Here is a 21496-nt window from a genome sequence, read left to right on the forward strand (position 1 = left end):
CAAGGAGAGACGGCACTGTGACTCAGTGGTTGGCACTAGGCTCAGGGTCCAAGGATCCTGACCTGGATCCAGCAGTAGGACCCACAACACCAAATCACAAATCAGGAACTGGCTGACATAAGGCAGTGGAAAAATTGAAGTAGGAAAATCCATGAGAAAAGGGTGGAATTAAAGATGGTTCAGGGCCAGAATTCAAGACAACCATAGAATATGTCTGGCCCAAGAAAGGACAAGCATGGGAAAAATCCAAGGGAAACTTAGAGCTAAGCAGTAAGGGTTGCAAAGAGACCAGGGAAGAGAATCAGAGTGGGTGTCATGAATCCAGATGTTGTGGTGCAGGAAGTGTTTGCCATGGCGAGCTCTTCCGTGGGTGGGACTTTGTTGGTCCACAAAGCCTGGAACTCCGTAGGCAGCTGCTGGTGCCACATTCAGTCGGGAGGCAGTCTCTGTGGTCAGTAGAGCCCAGGACCTCCTGGCTCTATGAAGTAATATTGGTAGACTCATTAAGGGTGACTAGGAGGTCAGGTAAGGTTAAAGAACAGGATGCCCAAAACAGCCAAGGTGTTATATAAAATTTGAGTTTTTTCTGTTACTTGCATCCAAAATCCTCTTAAATAATAATTTGTGTGTGTGTGCTATATTTTGATGTAGAGTAAGTCCTCACATACTTTTAGAGATAGGTTCATGGAACTGCAGGAAATGATATATAACAAAACCAATTTTACCATAGGCTAATTGTTAAGTTTCTACGGCAACTCATCAACATTGTAACAAAATGTTATTGAACAAAATTACTTTTCTTGAGGACCTGCTGTAAGACAAATTCTGAAAGGCTATATAAACAAAATGTTGCCCCTGGCCGGTTGGCTCAGCGGTAGAGCGTCGGCCTGGCGTGTAGGAGTCCGGGATTTGATTCCCGGCCAGGGCACACAGGAGAGGCGCCCATCTGCTTCTCCACCCCTCCCCTTCTCCTTCCTCTCTGTCTCTCTCTTCCCCTCCCGCAGCGAGGCTCCATTGGAGCAAAGATGGCCCGGGCGCTGGGGATGGCTCTGTGGCCTCTGCCTCAGGCGCTAGAATGGCTCTGGATGCAACAGAACGACGCCCCAGAGGGGCAAAGCATTGCCCCCTAGTGGGCGTGCCAGGTGAATCCGGGTCAGGCGCATGCGGGAGTCTGTCTGACTGCCTCCCCGTTTCCAGCTTTGGAAAAATGAAAAAAAAAAAAAGAAGTAAACAAAATGTTAAAGGATATTCTCATAAAGGGTATTTCCCCTCTTGTCTCTATGTATTTTTAAATTTAAACAATGAGCTTGTCGTATCAGCCAAGGTTCTTGCAAGCAATAGAAGCTGACCAAGGCCGATTTAAGTGGAAGAGGAACTTATTGAAAGGATCCTGGGAACTCATAAAACACCTGGCAGTCTGCTAAACCAGGCTGGAAGGAAGGCAGCAACCAGTGAGCTGGAAAAGACTATAGCTGGAACCGCCTGGTGAGGCCACCACTGTCACTGCCACTAACCCCTGGTCACCACAGCTCACCCAGCCTTAAATGCTGGATAACACTGTTGCTGACCCGGAAGCTCTTCTGCCTTCACCTGTTCCCAAAATGGGTACTTGCTGCTTTGTGACAATACCTCCTGCTTCAAAGCCCGGAGAGTGCACATCTGTTGGCCAGGCTTAGGACATTTCCCCATGCCCAAGGACAAAGGAACTGGGAAAGTGAGAATCTGAACTTCTAGCTTCTATAGTAGAAGGCAAGATATGTTTCCATCAAAAGTCACAGATGAGGAGTTCTCCAAATATAAAAAGTCAAAATAAAAAAATAAATTCCTGCCTTTGCTGGATAGCTCAGTTGGCTGAAGCATCATCCTGAAGTGCAAAGGTTGCTGGTTCAATCCTGGGTCAGGGCACATATGGAAGCAGATCTGTGTTCCTGCCTCTCTCTCTCTCCCTTCCTCTCTCTCTAAAACAATAAATAAATTTAAAAAAAATAATTAAAATTTTCCTTTATCCTTATACAGTGGTACCTTGAGATACAAATTTAATTCGTTCTGTAACCAAGCTCGTAAGTCAGTTAACTCGTATATCAAACTGCCAATACTGGACCCGTGTGCCAACACGCCAACTATCGGCAGCTTCCCGAATCACGACTCGTGTCTCAGAATTTCATTCGGATCTCAAATAAAAATATGACCAAGTCGCAGCTCGTATCTTAAAAAAAAAAGTATGTTGGTCTGTTCGTATCTCAAGGTACCACTGTAATATTTTTTGAAAAGTAACAAGGCAAAACAAAACAAAAAAACCCAACCCATTTTAAACCAAATTAAAACAAAAAGCCTAACACGAATGTAAGTACTTTAAGGAAAATCATTATTTGGTTAAATAAAAAAAATTTAATGTGCAATTATTAGACACATCTGAGGCAAAAACAATTTTTAGGAAGTTACCTAAATTTATGGACCTTTCATATTTGAAACACACATCTCACAATTTTTGGTTTTCTAACAAAAAGTTTGGTTCAGAATACTTGGCATTTTTTCAATCTCTCTGATGAATTTACTGTCACTGAAAGCTATTTCTTCTGATGTGACAACAGGTAAGTTAGACATTGTAAATTAAATATAATCTGAAGTTTTAAGGAGCTTCCTACAAGCTACACAGAGTGCTTACAAGTAACACAGAGTGCTTCTCCACTCCGTTATATTTCTTTGCCATCAAAAATAGAATTCTTTAAATTGTCAAAAATAATATGTACTTTAATGATACATTTTACTAGAATTAGCAGTAATTATATTTACACTATATATATAGTAACTATATTTACACTAGCAATTTAGAGTAAGATCCAAAAAAAACCCCAAAGACCTGGTACAATTAAATATATTTATCTTTAACTTTCACATTTTCCTTCTTATATTTCCTGAATACAAGCACCAGAACAATTTTCCCTAAAATGCCAATTTCATCAGGTTGTTCATGTGCACAAAATCTTTCAATATCTCTCTGGGACTTTAAGAAAAGTTCAGACGTCTGTGCTGGTGTCAGGATCTCTCCTCAGTGTGGCAGCCCCACGTCTGTCTTTCCAGCTGCGTCTCCCCGTTACCACCGTGGACCTGTTGTTAAGGCCAAATGGGTCACTGAACAAGTCTTGTGCTTTTCTGCCTTTGTGCCTATGTTCATATCATCTTCTCCACCTAAAAAGCTTTCGCCAGCAATTCCTACCCATATCAATTTTACTTCTCTCTAAAAACTGGGCTAACATATCCTGTTCTGTAGGAAGACTTCTCTTTTGGCCCAGTTAAGTCAATTCATTGAATTCCTATAACAAGCATCCCACTTTCCAGTTCTTACCAGTGATACCAGGTTGTGAGGCATGTCACCACTTCTTACCACTGATCATTCGAGCTGGATATAGTAAACCTTAAACAAATGAATTTATTGAAACAATTTTAAGATTCTCTCCCACATTCCATCACCTGAGTCCTGATGGGCTTTCTGGAGAGGGTGCTGCTGCCTCTACAGATAGCACTGGTGGTTACCCATAGCCGTGGGTCTTCCTGGAGGTGCACCCGCTCTAGGACTCCAAGTGCAGCCCCTCATCATGAACTCAGTCTGTCCACTAGCCCAGTCCACAGGGCTCATGTTGGAGAACCAGGGCCTTGTAAGTCATTGCGAAGGGCAGGAACTTCAAAATGACTCTAAATCTATAATGGACCTAGTAGCTTTAGCAGTTACCTATGGGGTAGAGATATTGGGGAAGGAGTTCTGGTTCTGGTGTAGAGACCTGCAGGAAATAACGAACAGGGAGGGATGGAGGGATGGCAGAGGTCACTTTGTACTAAACAGTCCTTGTTTGGGAAAACACAAAAGACCACTCCCATCCCCACCTCTACTTAGGGACTCCCACAAATCATTGGGTGGAATTTGAAAGTGGTCAGAGTTCCCAAAATTGAAGATGAGAGCAGAGATGTGCCCTTTTTACCATTACTGTGACTTTATTTTATTTTAGACAGGTGTGGCTGGAGACAACAACATGAGTTATATTCGGATGTGTTTGTCCTTTTAAGACACACAGGAATGACAGAGATATAAAAATAGTAGTATTTAGGTGAAGGAATTAGAGGTAATTTTATGGTAACAGTTTAATAACAAATGTATATAGTTAATGAACTGTTACCACAAAACTAAGAAATATTAAAATATAAAAATGTTATTAAACTATTACCATAAAATTATATATATATATATATATATTATAATATAGTTAAAGGCATACATTGTTCACACTGTTCTGGGGTCAATTTCTGACTGAACTCTTCATTGGTCACTGAGGACTTCCACAGTAGGGACTGTTGGCACCTTCAGATTCTGTTAACAAAACCCAATGTGGTTGGAGACAAAGGAAGAATAGAGTTCTCTTAGGACCTGAGTATGGAGAAGAGAGGCCAAGAAGTCACTTCCTGCACACCAAGGAAAAGATAAAAGAAGAAACTAAATGATACAAGTTCTCTAGACACAAGGTTAGCTTGGGGTAGAATTGGGTTATAAATGGAATAGGTCTTCAGTTCTCATCCCATCTCATTTTTATCTCCTTGGACCTCATTTTCTTCCACTTCTATTTCATATCTTTATTCAAGTTTATGAAAGTATGTTTCATTTCTTTGCCTTACTTAGTTCTGTTTCTTAGAACTTTCCTTAGCACCAGAGCTCATTCCTTGCCTGTTTCTTGAACACCAGTTCTGGCTGTATTGTCAAGCCCGAACTGGGGGCTCCTGGACCCCACACAGCACCTGGTGTAGGCCCTCAGGAGATTCTTCCGCGTTAAGCTGGTCATGAACACACTGGTTGCCACCTGCTATCTTGCCCTACAGATGGTCACCCACCGGGGTGAGCTTTGCTACAAACCCTGGCAATCTGTACAGTTTCATGAATGGCATGGTCTCCTTTCTTAGGTGAACTTAATTACTGTCATCCCTGAGAACAGGCTTGACTCTGACACATAGCTCATCTGACCTCAGGAAGGCCTGGGAACAGTGTCCTGCCCCAGTTACAGAAAGCGGAGTGTGGTAGAGGTCAGCCTTGGGCCATCCTTGCTGGATTTACCGCTCTGTGGAGAATTTCTGGGGTTTACCATGGTTTAGTCAGCAGTCTTTTCAGACTTTAAAGTAAGCAAGTGGTTTGCTAATTCTCAGACTTCTGTGATGCAGTTACTAAGAAAACCCCACCTGGACTTCAGAGCCTATGAGAAAGCCTTCATTTTGTCTTTACCATTTTTATCCACTACCCCAGATGACCACAGGTATCGCAGTCTGGTTAATGTTGAGGGATCTTTTGAGAGCCTGATAGAGATTTTGGTCTGGGGTCCAGGTTTCCACCAGTTGGGGCTTTATAGTTAACTCCCAACATCTTGAAGATATGTCAGGGCTGTTTAATACCCTAACATAGCAAATAAAGGTCTTTATTTTAAACACCTAAAGCATGCAGGATTTGATTAATCCCACTGTGACCCTGACCTTTTGGGAATAGAGCATCCCAGAGTCTACAGAGACACCACACCCACTATGAAATACTGTGGCCTCAAGGAGTGCCATGGATGAGTCTTCTAGCTCTTTACTGTGCATGTGAATCACCTGGAGATTTTGTGAAAATGTCGAATCTGATTGAGCAGATCTGGGAAGGGTGTGAGGTTCTGCATTTCTAGCAAGTTCCCAGGTAATGTTAATACAGCTGGTCTGAGGGCCACATTTTGAATGGCAAGACTCTGAAGGAAGCAGAGCAGATGGAAAACATTCCAGGATATAATTCAAAAGTCCTTCTAGGGACATTTCTTGCAGCTGGAAAGGAACTCACCTGTAAGACAAATGGGAATGGCCTTTATCCACTTGGCCTTTGTAATGATATTTCTTTGTGAGCAAGCAGAGATAAGGGAACTGGTTAGTGTCCTAGAAGAACCCAGACATATGTCAGCATTTCTATACAATTCCACATATATCCCACAAAAACTCAACTAAAACACCCTATTTCTTACCCACTCACCTGGTGATACTGACTGTAATTCAGCTCTTTAGACCCTATGATAGGGCAGAGGAGAGAATAGGAAATTACTCAGTGACTAGATAATGGTTAATTCTGGACAACCGAGATTTTCAGAAAAAGTAACAGGGTTTTTTTCTATCTCTACCTGTTGTCCAGGTGGTAGTTGGTAGCTTGCTGGGCTGGGCACTGTGGGAATCAGAAATAAAGAAAGAAAACCCGATCCTGGTTCTCTAGACACTTTTTGTCTAGTAAGGAAGCCACATGTAAGCAAATAACAATTAAACGATGTATTCACTTTTCAGTAGTCTGATGACAAGTATCTGTTTTGAACTTACCTGGAGAGAGGGTCGGGCTAACGTTTGGGTAAGGACTTAGAAAAAACTTCACCGGACAGTGGCATGGGAGATAGGACTTTTCTAGGTGGAGAAGAAGGCATGAGAGGGAGTCTAAACCAGAGTGTCCTGGCAGGCTTCCTGGAGGGAAAGGCTGGTAGAAGAGAGTAGCTCCAAAGAGGAGTTCCCAGGACCAAGTGTAACACCAGTGGCCGAGGCCAGGCAGGTCCACATTGATTTTAGGAGCTTCGTCTTTTACATAGCCTCGTTGTGGTTTCGTTCCCACTAGATGGGAACCCCGCCTTCTAGAAGAGGGGCATCTCCAAGCAAAACAGGAGACTGATGCACCTCTCCCAACAGGAAGTGGAGAGGCACGGTGGGGGAAATGGGATCCTTAGAAAGGAGATTGGAGGGTAGGCACTGAAAGGAAATGGCTGAGCACCTACTAGGGGCCTGACTCTGCTTTACGTGCTTTATCTCCTTTAAATCTTCACAATACGCTAGCTGTTTTTACTTTATAGAAGAGGAAACTGAGTCCAGAGAGATGAGCTAACTTGTCTAAATTTCACATAGCTCATAAGAAGCCAGGATGAAAACTGGGTCTATCTACTGTAAAATCCTTGATCCCTGCTCCTCACCTCCCTGTCATATCCACTCTTACCTCGTTCCAATCTTCCCTTGCTCTGTAATGGCTCGACCTCGCTACATGTCAGCCTCCTCATCCGCAAATACCTGTTTCACAGTCTAAAAGGAGTCCTTAGGCTCTATGTAATGTAAACATTTGGCAAATTGTCAGGGACCCTAGAGAAGTGGAGCATAGCAGGGAAACAGTAAAACAAACCACCCCAGCTGGCACCAGAAGACGGCCATGCTGGGACCCCTCATGGGTGTCTAAAACAAACCACCCAGCTGGCACCAGAAGATGGCTATACCGGATCCCTCATGGTGCCTAAAACAAACCACCCAGCTGGCACCCGAAGACGGCCATGCCGGATCCCTCATGGGTGCCTAAAACAAAGCACCCCAGCTGGCACCAGAAGACAGCCATGCTGGATCCCTCATGGTGCCTGCGGAGCCACCCCACATCATTCAGGAGGCACCGATATGGGATTTCTTTCTTTGGAGTCTTTAATTTAGCCTGCTGGAGCACCTAGGAAGAAAGCCCTCTGTAAGAAAGCTAAACATGTAGAACAGTCTTCATAGCCAAACAGCACCACAGCCCTGTCTAGCCACACTGTTTGAAAATAGCTCTAAAAATAATATCATGAGCAGCTTCTATTTGCCGCTTCCCCAGAAAAGGTAAACAAGTGAAATCAAAGGCAGCTGCTGCTCCAGACGCCTCTTCCTGCATTTGTTTCTCCTCACAGGGACAACCCGCTCCTCACCCCACCCCTGCTCTTCCTGCTCCCAAGGTTCCTCCATCAATTCCTCTCCTCTATTAAGTTAGACACAGGGGCAGCTCAGTCACTGGCATTTTTTGAGTAATTATTTATACTTTAGCATGAATTAATATTTTGTGTAATACTGCCCGTTCGACATTTTCATAGTTGGATCAATACTCTCCAGGAACCAAACCAAGGGGCCGGGACCTGGAAGAGGTCAGAGGAGGTTATACTAAATGACTTGGACAGGCCAGGGCGATCCCATACCTGAGGCGACTCCATACCTGAAGGTGCCTGAAATGGAGCTCACATCTGTGGGTTTGGGCCACTAGATGGCAATTATGCCCCTTCCGATTTTGCAGCTGACCCTAGACAATGGGCCAGTCCCTGGAGCACTGTGGTCTGACTTTGATGTCTTTTGGTTACAAAGATCTTTGAGAAGCTCATAAATACCCCCTTTCATTATAGCAACCAACTCTTTCTTATCTACCTTTAACTTTTCTAGAAACACTCATAAAATCACTCATGGAAATATTAAAAGTGAGATGAAAAAACACTCATACCTCGATGGGAGCTCCATCTGACCAAATGTTTATCTAATTTTAAGTAAGAGCCTTTACTACACTCTCAATCACCTTCCCTACATCATGTGCTTTGGAAAACCTTGGTGTTGGGAAAACAGCTGTGTTAGGCTTGCTTGCTAGTTTACTGGCTGCAAGCACTTTGCCTTCTTAGTGCATGAGTACGTGGCAGTGCCACATCTGGATAGTCTAGGTAAGGCTGACATGTAGCGAGGCAGAGCCGTGACAGCACAAGGGAAGATTGGAACAAGGTAAGAGTGGATATGACAGGGAGGTGAGGAGCAGGGGTCAAGGATTTTACAGTAGATAGACCCAGTTTTCATCCTGGCTTCTTATGAGCTATGTGAAATTTAGACAAGTTAGCTCATCTCTCTGGACTCAGTTTCCTCTTCTATAAAGTAAAAACAGCTAGCGTATTGTGAAGATTTAAAGGAGATAAAGCACGTAAAGCAGAGTCAGGCCCCTAGTAGGTGCTCAGCCATTTCCTTTCAGCGCCTACCCTCCAATCTCCTTTCTAACGATCCCATTTCCTCCACCATGCCTCTCCACTTCCTGTTGGGAGAGGTGCATCAGTCTCCTGTTTTGCTTGGAGATGCCCCTCTTCTAGAAGGCGGGGTTCCCATCTAGTGGGAACAAACCACAACCAGGCTATGTAAATGATGAAGCTCCTGATTCCCTCCAGGTTGGGAGCCTTCTCTTTTCATGAGGCCCAGGCTCCTTTCTGCAATGCTTGTGGGCTGTAAGGGGCCCTTCACCAAAAGTCCAGGGATGCCTGATTGGTGGTGTAACAGTGGATAGAGTGTCAACCTGGGATGATGAGGCCCCAGGTTTGAAACCCCGAGGTCACTCGCTTGAGCATGGGCTCACCAGCTTGAGCACTGGGTCACTGGCTTGATCATGGGATCATAGACATGACTCCATGGTTGCTGGCTTGAGCCCAAGGTCACTGGCTTGGCTTGAGCCTCCCAGTCAAGGCACATATGAAAAGCAATCAATGAACAACTAAAAGTGACACAACAATGAGTTGATGCTTCTCATCTCTCTTCCTCTCTCTCTCTCTCTCTCTCTCTCTCTCTCTCTCTCTCTCACACACACACACACACACACACACACACACACACACACAAGTCCAGGGGTGGTGGCTCAGGCTGGTGCTGCTCTAAGTCTGAGCAAGAGACAATCTTTCCCTGGGCACTAATTTTTTGGTGCCCCCTTCCAAAGGAGCTCATTTCACCTTCTCGTTGTCAAAATCCTCAAAGGTCTAGGTTAAGCATCTAGGCTTGAGGGGAAAGGTTCTCGAAAGACCCTCAGCTGCTTTTGGCTTGGGCTGTGATTTTTCTTATTTGGGTAAGATAGAGTTTACTGGTTTTTTTTTTTATTTGGTAAAGTATAAGTATCATAAAATCTACCATTTTAACCATTTTTAAGTACAAAATTAAGTGGCAATAAGTGCATTCATACTATTGTCCAACCATCACCATAATTCATCTCCAAAATTTTTTTTTATCAAACTATACTGAAACTCTACCCATTAAACAGCAACTCTTCCAAACCTTGGTAACACTATTCTATTTTCTGTCTCTATGTATTTGACTTTTTTTTTTTTGTATTTTTCTTAAGTGAGAAGTGGGGAAGCAGAGAAAGAGACTCCCACATGTGCCCAACTGGAATCCACCTGGCATGCCCACTAGGGGGTGATGATCTGCCCATCTGGGGCATATACTCCCTTGCAACGGGAGCCATTCTAGTGCCTGAGGGGGAGGCCATGGAGCCATCCTCAGCACCTGGGCCAACTTAGCTCCAATGGAGCCTTGGCTGTGGGAGGGGAAGAGAGAGATAGAGAGAAAGGATAGGGGTGAAGGGTGGAGAAGCAGATGGGCGCTTCTCCTATGTGCCCTGACTGGGGATCAAACCTGAGACTTCCACATGCCGGGCCAATACTCTACCACTGAGCCAAACAGCCAGGGCCTTGACTTTTCTTTTTTAAGTGAGAGGAGGGGAGATAGTGAGACAGATTCCCATATGCACCCCAACTGGGATTCATCCGGCAACCCCACCCCATCTGGGGCTGATGCTGAATCAACTGAGCTATTCTGAGTGCCTGGGGCTGACACTGGAACCAATCAAGCCACTGGCTGCAGGAGGAAAAGAGAGATAGTAGGGAGAGGGAAAGAAAGAGAAGCAGATGGTTGCTTCTCCTGTGTGCCCTGACTGGGGATGGAAGCTGGACCATCTGCACGCCAGGCTGATGCTCTATTCACTGAACCAACTGGCTAGGGCCCCTTTTGTGTCTTTTAAAGGAAAATAATGATATATTACAGATTTACTCTACTGACTATTCATATGTTTCACACACATGTGTATAAGAAGGTATAGAGTCTATGCCCAAAGTTCAATTTATATCTTAAACATTAGAAAAATAAATTATGAAACTAAACCTAAAAATCCACAGAATTCTATATAATTAAATTTAATGTGAGAGATGATATTTTGCTAAAACAAATCCCCAAAGTTGTTAAAGAGTTTTGGCTCTAGTTTTATATTTAATTTTTGTCTGCATTTTGACTTGAATCATTTTAATGCAGAGAATAACTGTTTGCATGAGTACGTTATAGAAAATGTCACTAATAACATCAAATCTTGGTTTGATAGTACAGGATAATCAGACCACACACTTAACCATAATGATGCCATAAAAGAATTCTTGAAGACAAATATTAATGAGGTGTTACTAGAAAATAATGCAAATTATTTTTTCTTGAAGATTAGTATTGTGATGTTATTAAAATCTGAATTAAAGAATGCATCTAATCTAATTTTTATTAGAGTTGGGAATGGAAAAATGCTTTATTGTAATTACCTACTATACTTGCTGTTAATGAGCTGTTACAGGTTGGTACATACAAAGATAAGCTCTGATTAGTAGAATCTGGATATGCAATCACTTCCTGGGGCCAGGTCCTCCTGAATCCAGCATGCTTATAAAACTGCTCCATTTTATCTCAGTAGCTATCTATTGCTATGAAACAAGCCATCCACAATTAGAGGATTAGAACATTAACATTTACTTTGCTGACAGATCTATGACGTGGGCAGGGTTTGGGGGAGACAGCTTGTCTCTGCTCTACTAGGACTGAACCGGGTAGCTTGAAGACTGGGGACTGAAATCATCTAATACAGAGGTCAGTAAAACTTTTTTCTGTAAAAAATCAGTTAGTAAATTATTTGTGCCTTTGTAGACCACATGATTTCTTTTGAAACTACTAAAACTCACTGTTGTAGTACAAAAGGAATCACAGACAAATAAATGGGCATGGTCATGTTTCAATAAAACTTTATTTATAAAAACAGGTGATAGGCCATATTTGTTACTCAGGTCAAAATCTGCCCACCCCTTATTGCTCACTCACATGTCTGGTGATTGACACTGGCTGCTGACTGGGACCATATCTAGGTCTTGCAGCTAGAATACCTTTATATGTGGCCCTCCCACAGGGCTTCAGCTTTCTCACAACATAAAGCTATGTTCCAAGGGCAAGTGTTCAAAGCAAAATGACCTAGCCTGAGAAGTCATGTGGCATCACTTCTACCACATTCTGTTTGTAGAAGCAGTTACAAAGGCCCATCATGGTTGAAAGGGGAGGAAATACAGACTCTACCTGTTGATGAGATAGTGACAGGGTTCTAGAAAAGCATGAAGGACCAGGAATACTGCTGAACCCATTTGGGACAATATAACCGTCCATATTTCCATCTGCCATCTGATGATTCAATTCTCTCACTACGTTTTACATTTGAACCATTTCAGAATCTTCACTAATACAGCAGGCTTAAACATCATTTGCTTCCTTTGTTGTGATAACATTCACAAACACAATCCTAGAGACTGAAATGTCAGGGATTATTCTAAAACAGTCATCCAGATGATTCAGAACTAGTTAAGAATTATTTTTATATTATCATAAAAAATAAAAAGCCATATTTTAAAAAAATCTCAGTGAGAACTTGTAGTTCTTTGAAAAATATCTTATGCATTTGAAAAATACTATCTAAGTCGTAGGCCAAAGGAGCAAACAAATTCTTCCTAGCCTTTACATGGTCCAGTCCAACTTCCTAGAGTGAAAGGCAAAGTCTTATCATCATAAGCTATGTGCATTTGCTGCAAGAGTCCTTTCTCCAGAGTTCCCTTAGGAAGCTACAGTTCAAGGATTCAGTCTTGGCCATTTCTTAGTCTTTCCCTCAGAGACACTGCTAACAGATCATAATTGTTTTTAGCATTTTCAGCTATGTTGTATGTGACTCTTCAGCAACTTCTTCACAATAATGTGGAAAACATGGTCTCTTCTTTCTTATACTGTCTGGAGTTCTGGTTGACATGCTTAGCTTTGTGGATCCTCTTCCAGGAGTCTTTCTTAGGATTTTTCTTGGTGTCCAACCTGGAGGATGAGATACCTAATGCAGCTGCCAGTAGGTAGAAGAGAAAGCATGAAAACCTTCCTGCTTAACCGTCTGGCTTCTCTTTCTTGATTATCTGAACAAATAGATGTGAAGAATGCTGCCCACTGTGATGAAGCCTTGATGAGACCTTCATTCAATGCTTTTCGTGATGAAAAAGATAAGGGAAGTATGTCTTCCTGAATGGAATACCTCCATTCTGAATATGTGTGGTGGCTAAATTGAGATACCATAGCTGAAGTTTCTAGGGGACAATGCAAGCACACAGTAGACCTCAATGAGTCAACAAGTGTCAGGCAGGGTGGTGGCAGTAGCTCGTACTTCCATATCCATGGTGTCTTCTCTTGGTGTTGTGTGTTGAGCTGCTTAAAGTTGATAGGGACAGAGGGCAAGGGGCCCAGATGGGGTGCAGCCCTTTACTGAGAGCTGGAAGAGAAGTTCCAGTATATCCTGAAGGTGGGGAGGCACTTGGTTAAAATATCTATTTTGTTGTTTCTATTGTATTTAGTAACTGAGAGGCTGAGATATGGGCCTTCTTTTTCACCTTTATGTTCTGGTAAGGGATCTCTTTCTTATGATGCTTTTCCTCTTTCCTGCTGTTCAGTCTCATACTGAGAGCCAAACCTCTCTATGACTCATGTAGTTGCTGTAGAGCTAATTCTGATGTCAGAAGAAGAAGCCATTGATTTGACAGGGGGAGAGCAATGACTATTCAGAAACAAGTCTCCTCTCATCATGCAAATATTTCTAATTGAGAAATCCAGAGACAGATTCTGTGTCATGGGGACATAATTTCCTTTGACTCAGAGAGTTCCAGGAATTGCTATAGACTATCAAGCTTTCTTGACTTCCAGGGTTAAACAACTTTACTCTTTACCCTGAGTTTTCTTGAACAAAATAAATTTAATCTTTTCCATGAGCCAGGCTGTGAACAAGGAAAGAGTTCCTGCCCTCAAGGAGTTTGCTATTGAGTAAAATAATCATTAGGTGGTTCACCCTGAATAGTATTGTGGTAGGCAGTTAGACAGATGTAAGCAGAGCAAGAACAATGGGCCAGGTACAGAAGGTCACCAAAGCAAGGACAATAGGCCCGGCCTCTGTTTATCTCAGCTCCAGGCCCAGAAAAGCAGAAACACCAGACAAGTGACTGCACAGCTGACATCAGGACCAACTGCGTGATTAAGCACCCCTTGCCCTGGTGCCGACCAATTAGTGGAGACCATGACCCTGAAAGGACACACCTGAGGAGCTGATGAATATTTTTACTGAGATCCTCCCCTGGGACTTTCCCTAAAGTCTCCACTCTTAGCAGCCCTTAGAACAGGAGTCCCCAAACTTTTTACACAGGGGGCCAGTTCACCGTCCCTCAGACCGTTGGAGGGCCGGACTACAAAAAAAAACTATGAACAAATCCCTATGCACACTGCACATATCTTATTTTAAAGTAAAAAAACAAAACGGGAACAAATACAATATTTAAAATAACAAACAAGTAAATTTAAATCAACAAACTGACTAGTATTTCAATGGGAACTATGCTCCACCTATGAAAGAGGTGCCCCTTCCGGAAGTGCGGCGGGGGCCGGATAAATGGCCTCAGGGGGCCGCATGTGGCCCGCGGGCCGTAGTTTGGGGACCCCTGCCTTAGAACATAAGACCCAGTGTGCCTTCCCTCCCAGATCACACTCTTGCCTTTCTTCCACCCCCCCGCCAGGAGTATCTCTCTCTCTCTCTCTCTCTCTCTCTCTCTCAGCTATCCTTCTTTTCTTCTTTTGCCTCTGTAACTTGTTTCTTGAGTCCATTTCTTCAATCTCAAAGACTTTCTAAATAAACTCTCTTATATTTTGAGTCTTGGCTCTGAATTCTTTCCTAGCCAGAACTCAAGTACTGAGGTTACTACACACCTGGTGCCATTTTTATTCTCACCACTACCAACAATATGTAGATCCTGATTTAAAAAAAGAAAAATTTGTTTGGACACTGTTATGGTTTGAGCTGCATTCTTCCAAAATTTAGATGTTGAACACATAACCCCCAGTACCTCAAATGGGACCTTATTATGAGATAAGACCTTTACAGAGGGAATTAGGGAGGTCATTAGGGTGCACACCAGTGAGAGAGGCCTGGAACAGATCCTTCCCTCACCGCCCTCGGGAGGTATCAATCCTCCAGATACCTTGATATTAGACTTCTAGTCTCCAGAACTGTGAGACAATAGGTTTCTGTTGTTAAGCTATCCAGTCTGTGGTACTTTGTTACAACAGTCCTAGCAAACTGATATAGACACTCAGTAACCTTCTTCCGCTCTAATACAATGTGGTGGGAAAAAATTGGGTGGATGTAATTAAATATTTGTGTAGTTTGGACGTCTGACCAAGATGGTAGAGTAGGTTAACACTGTACTCAACTTTTCCAATGACCACATCAAAATTACAGCTAAATTACAGAACAACTATTATTTAGGACTGCATGAATCTAGCTGAATAGAAGTCCTATAACAAGGATACACAGAAGAAACCATATGGAAACTGGTAAGAGACGTGGAGACTCAGAACCAGCTGATTCCACACCCATGTGTGGCAGTTAAAAATCAGGAGGAATATTTCAATTGTAGAAGTTCACTCTAAGGAGCAAAGGATCACAGCCCCACATAGGGTTCCCCAGCTCAGGGTTTTAGTGCCAGGAAGAGAAGTCCCATAACTTCTGGCTTTGAAAACCAGCCGAGATTATGGCTGAGTGAGACCAAGTGGCTGAAGCCCTGGCATTCCTCTTACAGGGCCCGTGTACAGACTTACTTGCTGAAGACACTTGCTCTGAGCTCCAGTGCTGGAGCAGCAGCTTAAAAAGTGTGAGGGATATACAGGGAAGAAGTGAATCGTCTGACTTCAGGGCAAGAACTGGAGAAGCAGCTTTCTCCCAGACAGAAGTGCTGGAAGAAGCCATTATTCCTTTGCTGAGCTCTCCCCCTGCTAACACAAGCAGATGCCATTTCTGAGTCTTCATCAACCTGGTTAACACTGTTCACCTCTTCTTGGTGATTTCCTGAGACTCTGCCTTAGCCAACTTGTGGGCCCAGCCAAGCTAATTCCAGTGGCCTTTTCACAAATGTTCTGTCTTGGCTTGTGCTACAGACTTTCCTAAAACCCCTCAAAGATTCACAAATCCCAAACAAGCAGCATCTGGCCTTCGTGTGCCCCATACTTCTTGTTAAGTGGCCCAAGACTGGCACTATGGCAGCTAGCCTTGGTTTGCAGCTTAACCTCTTTCAGGCAACTCCAAGCCCAGCACAAGCAGCAACCATCTGCAGATTACTTTCTAGGTCATATCAGCCAGGGTATAGGCAGCAGCTAAACTTGGTCAACATACCCCGTGACCAGCTTCAGGCTATACCAGAGCACCACCCTACCACCTCCACAAACAACATACCCAAGAGGCAAACTTAGAGGCACCAGAGCCCCAATCTAATCTTGATTACTGGGGTCAGCCCCTGCAAACAGCTCCTTTGTTATAGTCATAGCCAGTCCTCACAGCCAGTCAACCTAAGGGTCAGTCCCTTCCATTGATGTGCCAACAGTAACCCAACCTCAACTACAACAGGAGGGTACACACTACCCACGCAAGGGACATATCTGTGGCACTCAGATCAGGTTACCAAGGAAAATGTGTTACTGAGTCCCACAGAACACTCACTACATAAGACCACTCTACCAAGACTGAGAGATGTAGCAGCTTCACCCATTACATGAAAATAAACACAGGGAGAGTGCCAAAATGAGGAGACAAAGAAACATGTCCCAAATGAAAGAATAGGACAAAACTCTGGAAAAACAACTCAACAAAATAGAGACAAATTATCAACCAGATGCAGAGTTCAAAACACTGGTTACAAGAATCTCAGTGAACTCAGAACTTTTAACAAAGAGATAGGAAACATAAAAATGGAGATGCAAAATATAAAGAAGAACCAGTCAGATGTAAAGAATACAATAAATGGCCTGACCTGTGGTGGCGCAGTGGATAAAGCGTCAACCTGGAAACGCTGAGGTTGCTGGTTCAAAACCCTGGCTTCCCGGGTCAAGGCACATATGGGAGTTGATGCTTCCTGCTCCTCCCCTTGTCTCTCTCTCTCTCTCTCTCTCTCTCTCTCTCTCTGTCTTCCCTCTCTATAATAAATAAATAAAATCTTAAAAAAAAAAGAATACAATAAATGACCAGACATATTAAAGGAAATTGATAGTAAATTAGATAAAGCAGAGGATCAAATCAGCAGAGCACACACAATCAGAACAGCAAAAAGAAAAAAGAATCCAAAATGTGAGAATATTTAAGGAGGCCTCTGGGACAACATTAAGTGTACCAACATTCACATGATAGGGGTACTAGAAGAAGAGAGAGTACAAAGAAAACCTATTTGAATAAATAATTACTAAAAAATTTCTTAACCTGGTAAAGGAAATAGACATACAAATCTAGGGAGGACGGAGAGTCCCAAACAAGTTGAACCCAGAAGCCCACAACAAGACACATCATAATTAAAATGCAACAGATTAAAAACAAATGGAGAATCTTAAAATTAGCAAGAGAAAAAAATTCATTACATACAAAGGAGCTCCCATAAGACTATCAGTTGATTTCTCAACAGAAATTTTGCAGACCAAAAGGGATTAACACAAACTATTCAAGCAAGAAACTGCAACCAAGATTACTCTACTTAGCAAACCAAGATTACTCTACTTATCATTTAGAATTGAAGGACACTGAAAGAGCTTCCAAGACAAGAAAAATACTAAAGGAGTTCATCACTACCAAACCAGTATTACAAGAAATGTTAAAGGAACTTCTTTAAGAAGGGAAAAAAGATAAAAATATAAATAATAAAATGGCAATAACTCTGTACTTACCAATAATTATTTTAAATGCAAATGGATTAAATGCTCCAATCACAAGACATAGGGTGGCTGAATGGATAAGAAAACAATATCCATACATATGCTGCCTGCAAGAGACCCATTTTAGATCTGAAAGTAAAGGGATATAAAAAGATATTTAATGCAAGCCCTGGCCGGTTAGCTCAGTGGTAGAGCATCGGCCTGGCATGCGGGAGTCCCGGGTTTGATTCCCGGCCAGGGCACACAGGAGAAGCACCCATCTGCTTCTCCACTGCTCCCCCTCTCCTTCCTCTCTGTCTCTCTCTTCCCCTCCTGCAGACAAAGCTCCATTGGAGCAAAGTTGGCCCGGGTGCTGAGGATGGCTCTGTGGCCTCTGCCTCAGGCGCTAGAATGGCTCTGATTGCAGCAGAGCGACGCCCCAGATGGGCAGAGCATCGCCCCCTGGTGGGCATGCCGAGTGGATCCCGGTCGGGCACATGCGGGAGTCTGTCTGACTGCCTCCCCGTTTCCCAACTTCAGAAAAATACAAAAAAAAAAAAAAAAAAAAAAAAAAGATATTTAATGCAAATGGAAATAAAAAATGCTGGGGTGACAATACTTATATTAGATAAAACAGACCTTTAAAACAAAAGCTATAACAAGAGACAAGAAGGGCCCAGCAATTCCATTCTGGGTATTTACCCAAAGAAACCTAAAACACAGATTTAAAAAGACATATGCATCCCTATGGTCATTGCAGCATTATTTATAAGAACCAAGATATGAAAGCAACCTAAGTATCCATTGATAGATAAATGGATAAAGAGATGGTACAATGAAATATATGTAGCTATAAAAAAGGATAAAAATCTAGCTATCTATAACAACATGGATGGACCTAGAGAGTATTATGCTAAGTGAAACAAGTCAGAGAAGGAAAAATACCATATGATTTCACTTATATTTATATGTAGAATCTAAAAAACAAAACATAAACAAACTCATAGATACAGAGAGCATTTTGATAGTTGCCACATGGGAGGGTATTTAGGGGATGGGTTAAAATGAAAAGGGGTTAAGATGTGTAAATTGCCAGCTATAAGAACAGTCATGTGGATGTGAGGTACAATGTATGTATGGTGTCAGCTGAGTCCTAGACTTACCGAGGTGATCACTTCTAAAGTTACATAAGTGTCTAATCACTGTTATACACCTGAGACAAATATAATATTATATGTCAATTATAATTGAGAAATAAAAAATTATTTTAAAAATGTTTGTATAGTTTGCATTTACTGGAAAATTGACAAATTTATTTACTTATACATACATTCTCCATCTTCTTACCCTGGTTTATTTATTTTTAATTATATTTACCACAGTCTGGGGAATTCTTTTTTTTTTTTTTTTTCCTTTCATTTTTCTGAAGCTGGAAACAGGGAGAGACAGTCAGACAGACTCCCGCATGCGCCCGACCGGGATCCACCCGACACACCCACCAGGGGCGACGCTCTGCCCACCAGGGGGCGATGCTCTGCCCATCCTGGGTGTCGCCATGTTGCGACCAGAGCCACTCTAGCGCCTGGGGCAGAGGCCACAGAGCCATCCCCAGCGCCCGGGCCATCTTTGCTCCAATGGAGCCTTGGCTGCGGGAGGGGAAGAGAGAGACAGAGAGGAAAGCGCGGCGGAGGGGTGGAGAAGCAAATGGGTGCTGCTTCTCCTGTGTGCCCTGGCCGGGAATCGAAACCGGGTCCTCCGCACGCTAGGCCGACGCTCTACCGCTGAGCCAACCGGCCAGGGCTGGGGAATTCTTTTATCTTTTGTTTACTATTTCACTATTTCTCCACTAACTTCATGTTAGATGCACAGTAAACACTTGTTGAATAAAAATTTTCCCTCCTTTGTTCCCGTCCCTCTCTCCTTCCATTCAATATTTAAGCACATCTGAAGTCTATTTGTGCACAACACCCCATGTTCATCCCTGTCAGAACATAAAAAGGTTCAAGGAATGGCTCTTTGGAGTCTGATTTCAGGAGAGATAAAGCATGCCCGTGTGAGGGCTGTATTCCACTATAAGGTAGTAGGTGAGTGTGTGCTGGACAGGGGTTAGTTCTTCTTTTTTAAATATTTTTTATTTATTGATTTTTTAGAGAGAGAGGAGTGAGAGAGAGAGACAGAGAGAGAGAGAGAAGGGGGAGGAGCAGGAAGCATCAACTCCCATATGTGCCTTGACCAGGCAAGCCCAAGGTTTCGAACCGGCGACCTCAGTGTTCCAGGTCGACGCTTTATCCACTGTGCCACCACAGGTCAGGCCAGGGGTTAGTTCTTAACTGCTGCAGGGGGAAGGCGCAGGGGGCTGAGGGGTGCAGGAAAGGCTCATGGAGGAGGAGATACCTGCACCTGAGATGCAAGAAGGGAACAGTAGAGAGAAATCCATCTACCTTCCTTAATTCCTGGGGGCCTATGTTTAGGAAGGACTGGGATTGTTCCAGGTCAGGGTTTGGGCAAAGCATGGGAATGGAGATGATGGGCAGAAGCCAGAAGATTCATTCTGGCATCCCGGGAGGTCAGAGCGAAAGCCCGAGGGCTCTCAACTCTGGCTGCACATTAAAATCACCTTGGAAATTGTAAGCAAAATTGCAACACCATGGCTACCTTAACCTGGGATGCCCTGGAAATTGCAGGCAGAGCTTTCAAAGGAAGAAATCCTTTAGGATGTGGCTTGCAGCAGCTTCTGGCTGCAGACTCAGGCCACTCTGACCCAGTCATGAGACTCTTGTATCCAGAATGATGGAGAAAACTACTGGGAATGAGACACCTGGCCTCTTTCCACTGAGATGGCCTCCTTTTCCTGAGTGTAGAAGTGCCTACTTGTGATATCATAAGACTGTGTTGACAGATGGTACCCTGTTTCCAACTTTTGACTATATTTTATGGTGGGAGCAGTAGTGAAAGCAGCAGCACTAACCTGGCTTCCATTTTTTCAGGACCTTTCAGCTTCCTGTTGGGATTTGTAGACAGGAATCATCCAAAAAAGCAGTTTTGTCATTGCTGGTTTCTGTTTGTTTGTTTGTTCTGAAGATGTTGGGAAAATTGGGTCCAGAGTTTTAGGGATCTTTCTACGTGGGTCCTGTTAGCTTACTTTCTTCTAGCATTATCTGCAGGACCTTACCGTAATACTTGGCACAGAGTGGTCTCTGCACTGATGAAACAGCTGAGATCCTTTGAAATGCTAAACTTCAAGGACAGTCTAAAAGAAAAATTCTGCCAAATTCCTCTTTATTTGCTCATGATACTCTTGGTATAAACAGAAAGATAGGAGGAAAAAGAGAATTGGCCAGTCTTCACAATAAACCTAGAAATGCTGATTAAGATCTACGAGGCATTAAGCACTGTGTAAGGTATTGTGAAAATGCAGTGAGACACTAAAAATGCAGTGATAAACATGACTCTTGCATGATAGTCAGTCAGACTATCTCTGACTGACTATCAGAGATAGTCAGTCTCTGATAATCTAGTTGGAGAGGCAAACAATGAACATGTGAATAGTAAAAAATAAAGAGTTTGGGCCCTGGCCAGTTGGCTCAGTGGTAGAGTGTCGGCCTGATGTGCAGGAGTCCCAGGTTCGATTCCTGGCCAGGGCACACAGGAGAAGCGCCCATCTGCTTCTCCACCCCTCCCCCTCTCCTTCCTCTCTGTCTCTCTCTTCCCCTCCCACAGCCAAGGCTCCATTGGAGCAAAGTTGGCCCGGGCGCTGAGGATGGCTCCATGGCCTCTGCCCAGGCGCTAGAATGGCTCTGGTTGCAACAGAGCAATGCCCCAGATGGGCAGAGCATCGCCCCCTGGT

The 21496-nt window shown here is 43.3% G+C and overlaps 1 non-coding gene across 1 annotated transcript; it reads left to right on the forward strand.

The window, feature by feature from the left end:
* The first annotated feature begins 21217 nt into the window (after positions 1-21217).
* TRNAI-GAU (transfer RNA isoleucine (anticodon GAU)) lies at positions 21218-21293 on the forward strand. The gene has a single exon. It is a non-coding gene; the product is annotated as a tRNA-Ile (tRNA).
* Positions 21294-21496: the final 203 nt, after the last annotated feature.

This window comes from Saccopteryx leptura, chromosome 8 (genome assembly GCF_036850995.1).
Source record: "Saccopteryx leptura isolate mSacLep1 chromosome 8, mSacLep1_pri_phased_curated, whole genome shotgun sequence".
Taxonomy (NCBI): Eukaryota; Metazoa; Chordata; class Mammalia; order Chiroptera; family Emballonuridae; genus Saccopteryx; species Saccopteryx leptura.